The sequence below is a fragment of the Mus musculus genome, chromosome X (assembly GCF_000001635.26).
Source record: "Mus musculus strain C57BL/6J chromosome X, GRCm38.p6 C57BL/6J".
Lineage (NCBI taxonomy): Eukaryota > Metazoa > Chordata > Mammalia > Rodentia > Muridae > Mus > Mus musculus.
This window is the reverse complement of record NC_000086.7, coordinates 5,273,914-5,284,006: the sequence shown is the minus strand read 5'-3', so window position 1 is coordinate 5,284,006 and position 10,093 is coordinate 5,273,914. Positions and strand designations below refer to the sequence as shown.

The 10,093-nt window shown below is 42.2% G+C and overlaps 1 pseudogene; it reads left to right on the top strand.

Moving 5' to 3' along the window:
- The first annotated feature begins 6,560 nt into the window (after positions 1 to 6,560).
- Positions 6,561 to 7,272, top strand: Gm9428 (annotated as a pseudogene).
- Positions 7,273 to 10,093: the final 2,821 nt, after the last annotated feature.

Below are 10,093 nucleotides of genomic sequence, written 5' to 3'. Positions count from 1 at the left end.
GGGCATCAAGCCTTCACAGGACCAAGGGCCTTTTCTCCCATCACCTTATAATGAGAAATATAATGACGCAAATGCTACCAAATAAAACCTCTAGTAGCAGGAATGAATTATAGTTGTTGAGTCATTGGCCAAAGTTACTATAAGTTAACACAGTTTACTTTGATATATAATAGTAAAAAACCTATATGTAATTAGAACAATAATCTACTTTCTTTTTCATTTGCTAGCATCTCAGGAGAAATCTGCAGTGTTCTTTATTTCACTTCCTATAATGTTCACCAATATTAAGTTCCTAGTATGAATTCTTCCAAATCCTATTGTATGATATTAGAAGCAATATCCACTTAAAATATACATAGAGATACTTTGAATTTTTCCATATTTTATCATGTGAGATTGTAGTATATACATTAGTTTATAACTACAAATTGACAAAATAGTTGTAAACTATCTTCCTTGTAAATATATATTATATAGTTCACAGTATGTACCACAATGTACTCAACTATTCTTTTGTAGGATATTATCATTTTTGTTCAGCTACTTTGCTATTATAACCAATGTTGTAATAACAAGTGAATGCAATCTAATATTGACACGTCTAACTCTATTGATTGTCAGAGATGGTGGTGCATATTTGGTACTCTCTCTTGCTACTGAATTCATATATTTTGAATTTACCTGAAGAAGCATGAAGTATATTATCCAATAATGTGGAGTACTATCCTTTAAAACAGTAAAAATTCAGGTGGGAGTGGGTGGGAGGGTGGGAGAAGACCCTCAAAAAAGCAGAGGGAGGGGGATGGGATAGGGGTTTTCGGGGGAAAACCAGGAAAGGGGATAACATTTGAAATGTAAATAAAGAAAATATCCAAGAAAAAAAGAAAAATATATATATATAAAAAAGACTGTGAAAATTCTTCCTTGTCTGTTTAATATTAATATTCTTCTAAAAAATAACTCTCTGTGGATGTGTGCAGAGACTTGATGTGCCAGGGTGGGGGGATACCCAGGGATCCCCACCAGCTCAGAGGAGAAAGGGAGGGGGAATGGGAGATAGAATCATGGGAGGGGGTAATGGGGAGGGGGCAGTGAGCAAGGTGTAAAGTGAATAAGTAATAAATAAATAAATAAATAAATAAATAGAAAACCTCTCTTCTATCAAAAAGAAATTATTTTAAAATTATAGAAAATTTGAAAAATGATGTAAATAATACTCTAATATGAGTCAGGCCTAAGTACACACCTTTAATCCCAGAACTCAGACAGCAGAGGCAGGTGGACCTCTGTGAATCTGAGGCCAGCCTAGTAGGCTACACAGTGAGTCTCTGTCTCAAAACAAAACAAAATAAGCAAACAAACAGAAAAACTAAGGTTGTTTCCTTTTAAGTTCCTATAGGAGTAGATGGCAATGATTTTGAGTTCAGTTGTAATAGAAATATACAAAATTTCCTACTGAGTAGAACTGGCCATTATAAACATTTTGTAATACATTAGGGTTTTGTTGTTGTTCTGTTTTATATTTAGTTTTTTGTTTGTTTGCAATTTTGTTTTGAGACAGGGTCTCACTACGTAGCTCACGCTGTCCTGGAACACACTATGTAGACCAATCAGACCTCGAACTCATTGCCTGCTTCTGCCTTCCTAGTGCTGAGATTAAAAGTGTGTTCCACATTTGACTAGTTGTTGTTATAATTTGCTTTTTTTTTTTAAATCTAATGGTCTCTAATTCAGAGAGGCTTCTATGACCTTAATGAGGAGTAAGGGTTACACTTATCTGTGGAGATAAAGACAAATACTTGCAATGTAGTTAGGGATTATGCTGGTTTAGTAAAATGACAGTTGTAGGTTTTCCTCCAAGATCCATGACATCACTAGCTTTGAGCAGATGACTAGGTTTCCAGTACTAGTCATAATTTTCCTCTTGCAGAAAGATTATAATAGTCAGAGAAGCAGGGACTTTTATGAGATGGTGTCTTCTAGTAATGTCAGGAGCTACTACAATCATATAAAGTCTAGAATACAACCAATTTAAGCTATCCCCTATGAGTTTACACATAAATGAGACTCAGACTATGGTTATTTAATTTGGCATTGGTAATTACTGGGGGATCACCCCTAATCTACTAATTGCTGGCCTAGCTACTTCCCTAGCAATGGATACAAGATACTTGTTGTTTCTTATGGCCATGTGTTCATGGTTCCTCTCCCCCATGGTGGCTTCCTCTTCTCTCCTGTTCTTCCTCTCCTCTTCTCTGTCTCTCTTGCATTCAGGTCACTCCAAACCTTTAATCTTCCAGTAAATGGTTGTAGCTAATTGTATTTAACCTGTAATTTTAAATCAAGGAACAAGGTTTGCACAATAAAGCCAGTAAAGCTGATAATTCACTCATAGACTTAGATCTTTGGGTACAGAATTAGCATTACAATACATAGACCAAACCTCAATCTATACAAAGAACTACAGGCAACTAAAGAATGCTGAAAGGGGGTGAAATTCTTTCCCTGTGAAAAAGATACAACTGATTTTCCTAAAAAACTTGCATACAAGTAACATTATACATACTGAGCAGGTTGTATTAGGAATTTGTATGTATATGCATATACATGTATGCATAAATATATGTATGTAATGATAATTAAGGTAAAAAGAGGCAATGGGTGAGAAATAGTGCAAAGAGAGTATATAGAAAGACTTGAAGGAGAAAAGGAAGGGGAAATGGTATAATTGCACAACAATCTCAAAATATAAAAGAAATAATATTTACAAAAACCAAGTCCTGAACAGTGTAAATAATAGATGACATATCAAAAAATAGGTGGTGAATCACATGGGGACTGACCCCAGATGAAGGGTTTCAAAGAATCAAATGTTGAGAGAGGAAGAACCATCTTTCCACAAGGATGAACCCTTGAATGGTTGGTTATATAACACCAAATGGTCAGTCTTAGAAATATACACTTGTCCCCATTTAAGGACCTCATTTGTCTCCATTTTGAGGACCAGGCCTGGTGTCAAAAAAGGCCATAAAGCACCAGCTTCAAGAATAGACCATAGTAAGTCCCAGAAGCTTAGGTCAGAAGACACCAGCTGTAGGAACAGACCATAAAATCCAGAACAAGATCATCAAACCCTCTCATGCACTGGGCTGTCCTAGTTCATCAAGTGATTGAATGATCATGGCATAGGTATGTAGAACACTCATTACCTATAACCGTGCCCCCCCCAGCAACCACTAATGAAATTTTAGATTACCTAATTCTTCTAGAGAGTTCCCAAGTTCCCTGTAAGAAGGCCTGCATGCCTTTATGTGGGGGTTGCCATTTCAAAGAATTGTTAACCCCCAAATGCTGGTTATTTCTACAGAATAAAAGCTCTTTGTTTTTGCATACTATCTGAGCCTGGGGTCTACCTTCAGTAATTTTTGGACCCTTATAGTATTAAGATGCTTTTCCTCGTTTTTATTTGTATGTGTGGATGTGAGAGAAGTGGGAATGCTTGTGCCTTACCATAACTGAGGAGGTCAGAGGACAACTTGCAAGCTTCCTTCTCCCCTTCCAGGACAGGGGTCACAGGGTGGGAACTGAGGCAAGTGGATTTAATTACTGAACTATTTCACCAGGCCATTAAATCTAAGAGGTGAGCAAGAATTTCATAGATGCTAATTCCCTATGGAACTGCATCCATTGTAAAGGGAAATACTTAAAGAGAAAATACCAGAATAAGCTTATGATTTATTTTTTAAATGACAGTTTAAGACCCACGTAGCCCTCTTTCAGTGTGGGTTAGGATTCTAAGGGTAATCATCTCAGGTGTAAATATTAGATATAATCTATCTAAATATGACGTATGGCATATCTATTGATTGGTTGCTATGCTATGAAGACAGAATAAACACACTCTTATATTGCCTTGGATATAGACTGCTTTACAAAAGTAAGTAGGTTAATATTCTCTTATACATTAAATGTTGAATCAAAATGATCATGATTCTTTTAATATTTTGTCATTGTTTTCATTGTCTTAAAAGTAGTTGTGTGGTTAAAGTAAATAGCTTGTGCTGGGCGTGATGGCACACACCTTTTATCCCAGCACTTGGGAGGCAGAAGCAGGCAGATTCTGAGTTCGAGGCCAGCCTGGTCTACAGAGTGAGTTCCAGGACAGCCAGGGCTATACAGAAAAACTCTGTCTCAAAAAAACAAAACAAAAAAGAAAAGTAAATAGCTTGTGTTTCAGATACCATGTGACAGAGGCAAGCAGATCTCTGAGTTCAAGGCTAGCCTGGGACAACAAGTTCCAAGTAAACAACAGCTTCGGTCCAGGCTTGGTGGTAGATACCTTTAATCTGGGCCATACCTTCTGCTGGAGGTATACATAAGGACAATGGAAGAAGGAAGGCTTCCTTCCTCTCTGCCTGCTTGCACTTGCCAGCACATTTGTTGGAACATACTTCGTTAGGATTCCAGTTTATTAGGATTCCAGTTTATACAGACCAGCTGAAACAAGTAGCCTCATGGGACTGAGCAACTACTAGATTCTTGGACTTCCTTTTCACAGCGGCCCATTGTTGGGTTAATTGGACAGCAGACTGTAAATATTCCAATTATTTTTCCTTATCTATAGAGATATCCTATAAGTTCTTAAAGAAGTGGGGGGGACCACATCCAATTGAAAGATCAGGGAAAGGTCAGTAAAAATTAGGTTGAAACTAGGTCAAAATGGCAAACAAAGTACTAGCACATTTCTCCCTTCAAAGTTTCTCCAATGGAAAGAAAAGAGAATTCGGGTACACAGAACAATTTTATCAGTGTATTGGGGGCTAGGTGTGTTGTGTTTTTAAAACAAATTCCTGAAAGATGAAAAGCAGATGAAAGGGTCACTGAAAGTGACCCGTCTAGCAAGTCCAGTTATTCGAGGGTCTCGAGGGGACCTTCTCCTAAGAACCAAATGGGGAGAGAGAGAGACAGAAACCAAGTACAAGAACGACATGGAAGCAGTCTGAGTAGCATCAATGTCTCTCTGTATTCAGCAAGGCTTAAATGCACAAGCAAAAGGGGAAGTACTTCTCAGCAGGAGGAATGGGGCAGCAGAAATGCACAAGCAAAAGAGGAAGTACTTCTCAGCAGGATGGGTGGGGCAGTGGAAATTTTTCTTTTGGCAGCTACAAGGGGAAGCAGGAACTTGGTGGTATCAGGTTACCACTTTGACCCCTTTTTCTTCTTGGGGAGAGAGGCCCAATTCAGAGATCAAGACAATAGAGTTGTCTTAATAACTCCCAACATGAAAGGATTTAAACTAAAGAAATTAACCAAAGGATATAATTATCGCAGAAAAAAATGGAGGATTCACGTACAGGTTAAAAAAGGTTTTGCAAAGACCATGAAGCCAGAATGAATTGATCACCCTGAGTTCTATTCTAGTGGAACAGAACTCTAAAACAGTGGAAGGGGATAGGTAGTAGGGAGGGGACTCTTTGCAGGGAGGAAGCTGGTCTCTGGGAAAGGGGAGGGAACTATTATTGCTGAAGCCTTTGGCTGAATCTCAAGGTGGCAAAGGATCTTGGCCTCCAGAGAGCTAAGCTGAAGAACCCGGGAGCACACCAGCAGCACCAGGACACCAGCAACAGTCACTTCATCTGCCCAGTCACGGGCTCACACAACTCTTGCCTCCTGCAGCAGGAGGATCTTTCCTTCTCACCTCTGGCAAGCTCTCCCTGGGCTGGACTCCTTCACCTCTCCTCAGGCTTTTAGCAGAAGTGGCCACAAGGTGTCCGGAGCCCCTCTGGCAGCCACTATCTCTGGCAGTAGGACACTAGAAAGGGAAGGCTAAAAGGTGGGCGTCCTGGAGCAGTGGTGGTGGTGGAGGGGGATGGGACTGAGCCCCTCAGGAGAAACAAAGTAGCAGTGGGAACCCCCGCCCAGGGGAAGACAAAGGGGAAGAGTTGGGAGGGGGGATCTGCAGTGAGCACCCGAAACTGGGGATGTCCTTCAGAGCCAGACTGAGGTTCTGGAAAGAACAAGGTGGAGCCCGGAGGTGGGTACCTGGAAGCAGCCAGGGAAAACAGAGGGGACTGGGGGCAGCAGGCAGGGAAGCTCAGGACACTAAAATGAAGGGAGAAGAGGCACTTTAAAGCTCTTTCTGACTTCCAAACAGATTTGCAACTATCCTATGGGGGCAGGGCTCTAGACTCAGCAGAGCACCTAGTATCTGGGAAAAGAACAGCCAGTTACTGAGGAGAGTCTCTTGTTCCCCTTTTGGGGAATTCCTGATTCTATTGGACACCAGCCAACAGCTTTGCCACTCTCTAGTACTTCCTTCACAGGGGCCCTAGGGAACCGCAGAGACAGCACCACACAAAAAGGTGCCAGGGCAGGTTTCACGCTTCATCCTCAGGTTCTTGGCAACAGCAGTTAGGAACCAGCAAAAAGCATGGAGGCACTCACTGGGAAAAGTTCATCATTTACCCCCATAGTCAACTGTCTCTCCCCCTTTCACACTGCAGCCTTGGAGCCCTCCAGGACCGAGGAAGCAGAAGGGCAGGAAAGCTGCATAACAGGACATGGAAAGTTCAAAACTGACCAAGAAAAGAGCTGGTCGGAAGAGGCAGAGGAGCAGATCTCCAGCCCTGCCCGAAAGGAACATTGTGGGCTGCAGAATTTCTCATGAGAGGAAAGAAGGAGATGAGCATATCACACAGTGGAAAGGGACTGTGCTGGATCAAGTGCCTATAAACCCCTCCCGGTAACTGGAGAAATATGATGATGGGATTGACTGCATGTATGGGCTGGAATTTCACACAGATAAGAGGGTATTGTCCCTAAAAGTTCTTTCTGACAAAGTGGCATCATCCCGAGTCACTGATGCCAGCCTTGCTGATGCCATAATTGGCAAAGCAGTTAATCATCTATTTGAGGGTGAGCATGGCTCTAAGGACGAGTGGAGTGGGATGGTCCTGGGACAAGTGCCTATCTTGGATAGCAACTTTTATATTACTTATGAGAGAAATCCTGTATTATACATGTACCAGCTTCTGGATGATTATAAAGAGGGTGACCTCCTTATTGTGGAGGTGTTCAGTGATCTCCCTCCTTTAGACATCGACCTGGAGCTTGTGGATGGCCTGATAGGAAAACACGTGGAATACACCAAAGATGACTGCTCCAGGAGGGTCAGAATGGTCATTCACCAGGTTGAAGCCAAGCCTACTGTACTTCATCAAGTTTGAAGATGATTTCCATATCTATCTCTACGACCTGGTAAAGCACTTCTAACCATTTGTTACTGCATTATCACAACTACAGAAATAAAGTTAATTTCTTTGGAAATAAAGTTGAAATTGTAATTTCCAGATGGACTCAGGTTGCTGTTCTAGAGTGTGTCCTGGGCTCAATGCAAACATACCAGTTTTCCTGAAGAATGCAGGCTTCTGTGGGTATGGCATGCTGTCCGAAGCACTCTGCTGGGTGTGTTTGGTGAGTGGAAAATGAACGGATGGAGCATTTGTCAATTCAGCCTGTGAGAAAAGTGAGCTAGTATCATAAGCATTCATCTAAAAATGGAATGGGACTTATCTGGTCTGGTCTTGGTCGGGGAGAGGAGAAGGAACTGGAGATGGGTGGTGGAGGAGGGGGCAGAATGATATGACTGCCCAAAGAGAGGTGGAAGGAAGCCAAAGAGAGAGGGGTGGCAGAGAGAGGCTCCCTGGAAGAGGAACAGAGTGAAGAAAGAAACAGATTGGGAAGAGGTGTGGAAGCAGGGTGAGGCATGGTGGCACCTTCTGGCTTTCAGGAAAACTAAGGAATTCAGGAAGAAGGATACACACAGCAGTGTAAAGAGGTATACAGCAAGGGTGGGCAGGGTGAGCCAATCAGAGAGGACCCTGAGGACAGGCTCAAGGACCTGGGAATCCAGAAGGACCGATGCATACCTAGTGATGGAGACATTAAAGAGGCAACCCTGGGAGAAGCAATTCCAAGAAGAAAGGCGGTCTCTGGGTGCTGAGAGATAAGGTAGCATGGTGGGTAGGTTTGGGGGGTAGGGGAGCCCGAAAGCCCAGGGAAAAAATGGCCTTGTGAGGGCATGCAGGTGCACTGAAGGGACACTAAAGGCCATTTCAACAGGGACTACTTGGACAGTTTCAACCACAAATCAACATTGCATATATCTCAGGCCTTTCTTTTTCAGAGTCTGTGATAGCCAGCAGCCTGAAAAAGCTAGTAAGAGTTCCTAGCTTGCTCTGGGCAAAGGACAAGTAATTTTTCTGGGAAATGGTCCCTTACTGGATCCAGTAATAGCAGTTTTGTCACTGTCCTTTTGCTGCTGGAATTAACCTTGCTTTCCTAGGGGGGGAGGGGACGTCTGCTGATTGTGCCTCATGTCTCCACGATATAGAGAGAACTAGCCTGTTCATGTTCTGTCACAGCTGCCTGAAGCCACAGGTGGCTCCATTCCTTGCCCAGGCAAAGGGAAGCTGCCCTTTCTGGTTAGACTCCCTACAAAACCTATAGCTCCTGACACCTTCTAGGTATCTTTTATTCAAACAAGTTTTCCCTTTCTTCTAAAACTGAGAGCTAACCCTGAAGGAAATGTGTGTACCTCTCTGAAATGGAAACTTATGGGTTCTTTGGACAGTCAGTTCTGTTCCATGGTGTTTGTTTAAGGCAAACAAATGAAAGAACATTTTACTGAAGCTGACACAGGTGAAAGGATGTTCTGCTAAACAAGCACATGAAAGGATGATGTGTGATGAGGGGCTCTTCACCAATGAAATGTGTGTGTTGGTCTGCCTTACATTTTGAAGTTAGACTTTGTTTGTTGGGACTCTATGGGGAGAAACTCACTGGAGAACTTCTGGTGGTGTCCTTTGTCTTCTTACCACCTCTGAGGACTCCAACTGATGGTCACAGTTATATCAGCTGAGGGAGACTCATGCTGAGACAAGAAAAATGCTGTGGCAAGGCCCATAGACATGTGATGTTTGAAGGAATCATAAGAAGGGCTAGATGGACAGGGAAGGTGGCTGAACTTGGCTTACTTACATAGCTAAACACTTCTTGATCTTGTGCCTTTGCTGATGGTATTTTCTTGAGAGAGGCACAGTGGGGAACTTTCCTTGGGTTTCTCTTGTCCCTGATCCCTCTTGCTGACTCATGCCAAGGCTGAGGCCTGGCTCTCTCTGCTAGTTAGTGTCACTGATACTGATTCAGGTTTGCTAGCCCAACTCTATAGAACTGGACTGCTGGTTTATCCATGAAGTGTTTGGGAGTAGACTGAGGTGCAGTTGCTGACCTGTGAACTGAACTACTGATTTCCAGAAAATATAGATGGAAGTTGCTCCAAAGAACTATTCCTAAACAGGTGCACTTCCCCTGTATCCTTTCTTTTCTGCTACCACTGCTGGGTGGTGGTCTAATAGGGTGTTTAAGGTATTTATTAATCAGGCTCTTAAAAAATAAAGTTATACCTGTCTTTAGGGAAGGGGACTATAAATACAAAAGGGCTATGGCTGTGAACTGTGGCTTTGTCCAACTAATTCCTTTGACTGTATACTGCTGATTGGAAAGGTTTGCTTCCTGCGAAGAAGACTTGTCAATTCCAGCCACGTGCCTCAGTGCACTGCCATATATATATATTTATCTGAAGTCCAGGCCGTGAGGCTCTGTCCTCATGCTTTCTTTGTTTTCCTTTCCTATGCTTCCAAACCCCTCTGAGGACTGTGTGTTTTCTTCCCTCCTTTTGCAAACTTTGTTATTGCCTCATAAAAAGAAGAACATTTCTTGTTCCTGCTGCTGAGTTCTTCCCAAAGCCACACATGGAAGAAGCAAGTGTCTTCCAGACATTGAAAGAAGGTGTCAAATCTTTTTGATGCTCACTGCCTACCAAGCATTGACTCAATAAGTTCATTGCATCAAAAATGACAAAAGACCAGCACACCTCACCAGGGAAGCTGTAGTTTTCTTTTCTACATCATGTGTTTTTGCTAAACCAACACCAGAAGTTCCTATTCCACAGACCCATTTCTGCTAGCTTAGATGGGTATATTTGGCATTAGTGTTTTTTTGTATTTAGCATCCAATTTGACTTTTTTAATTT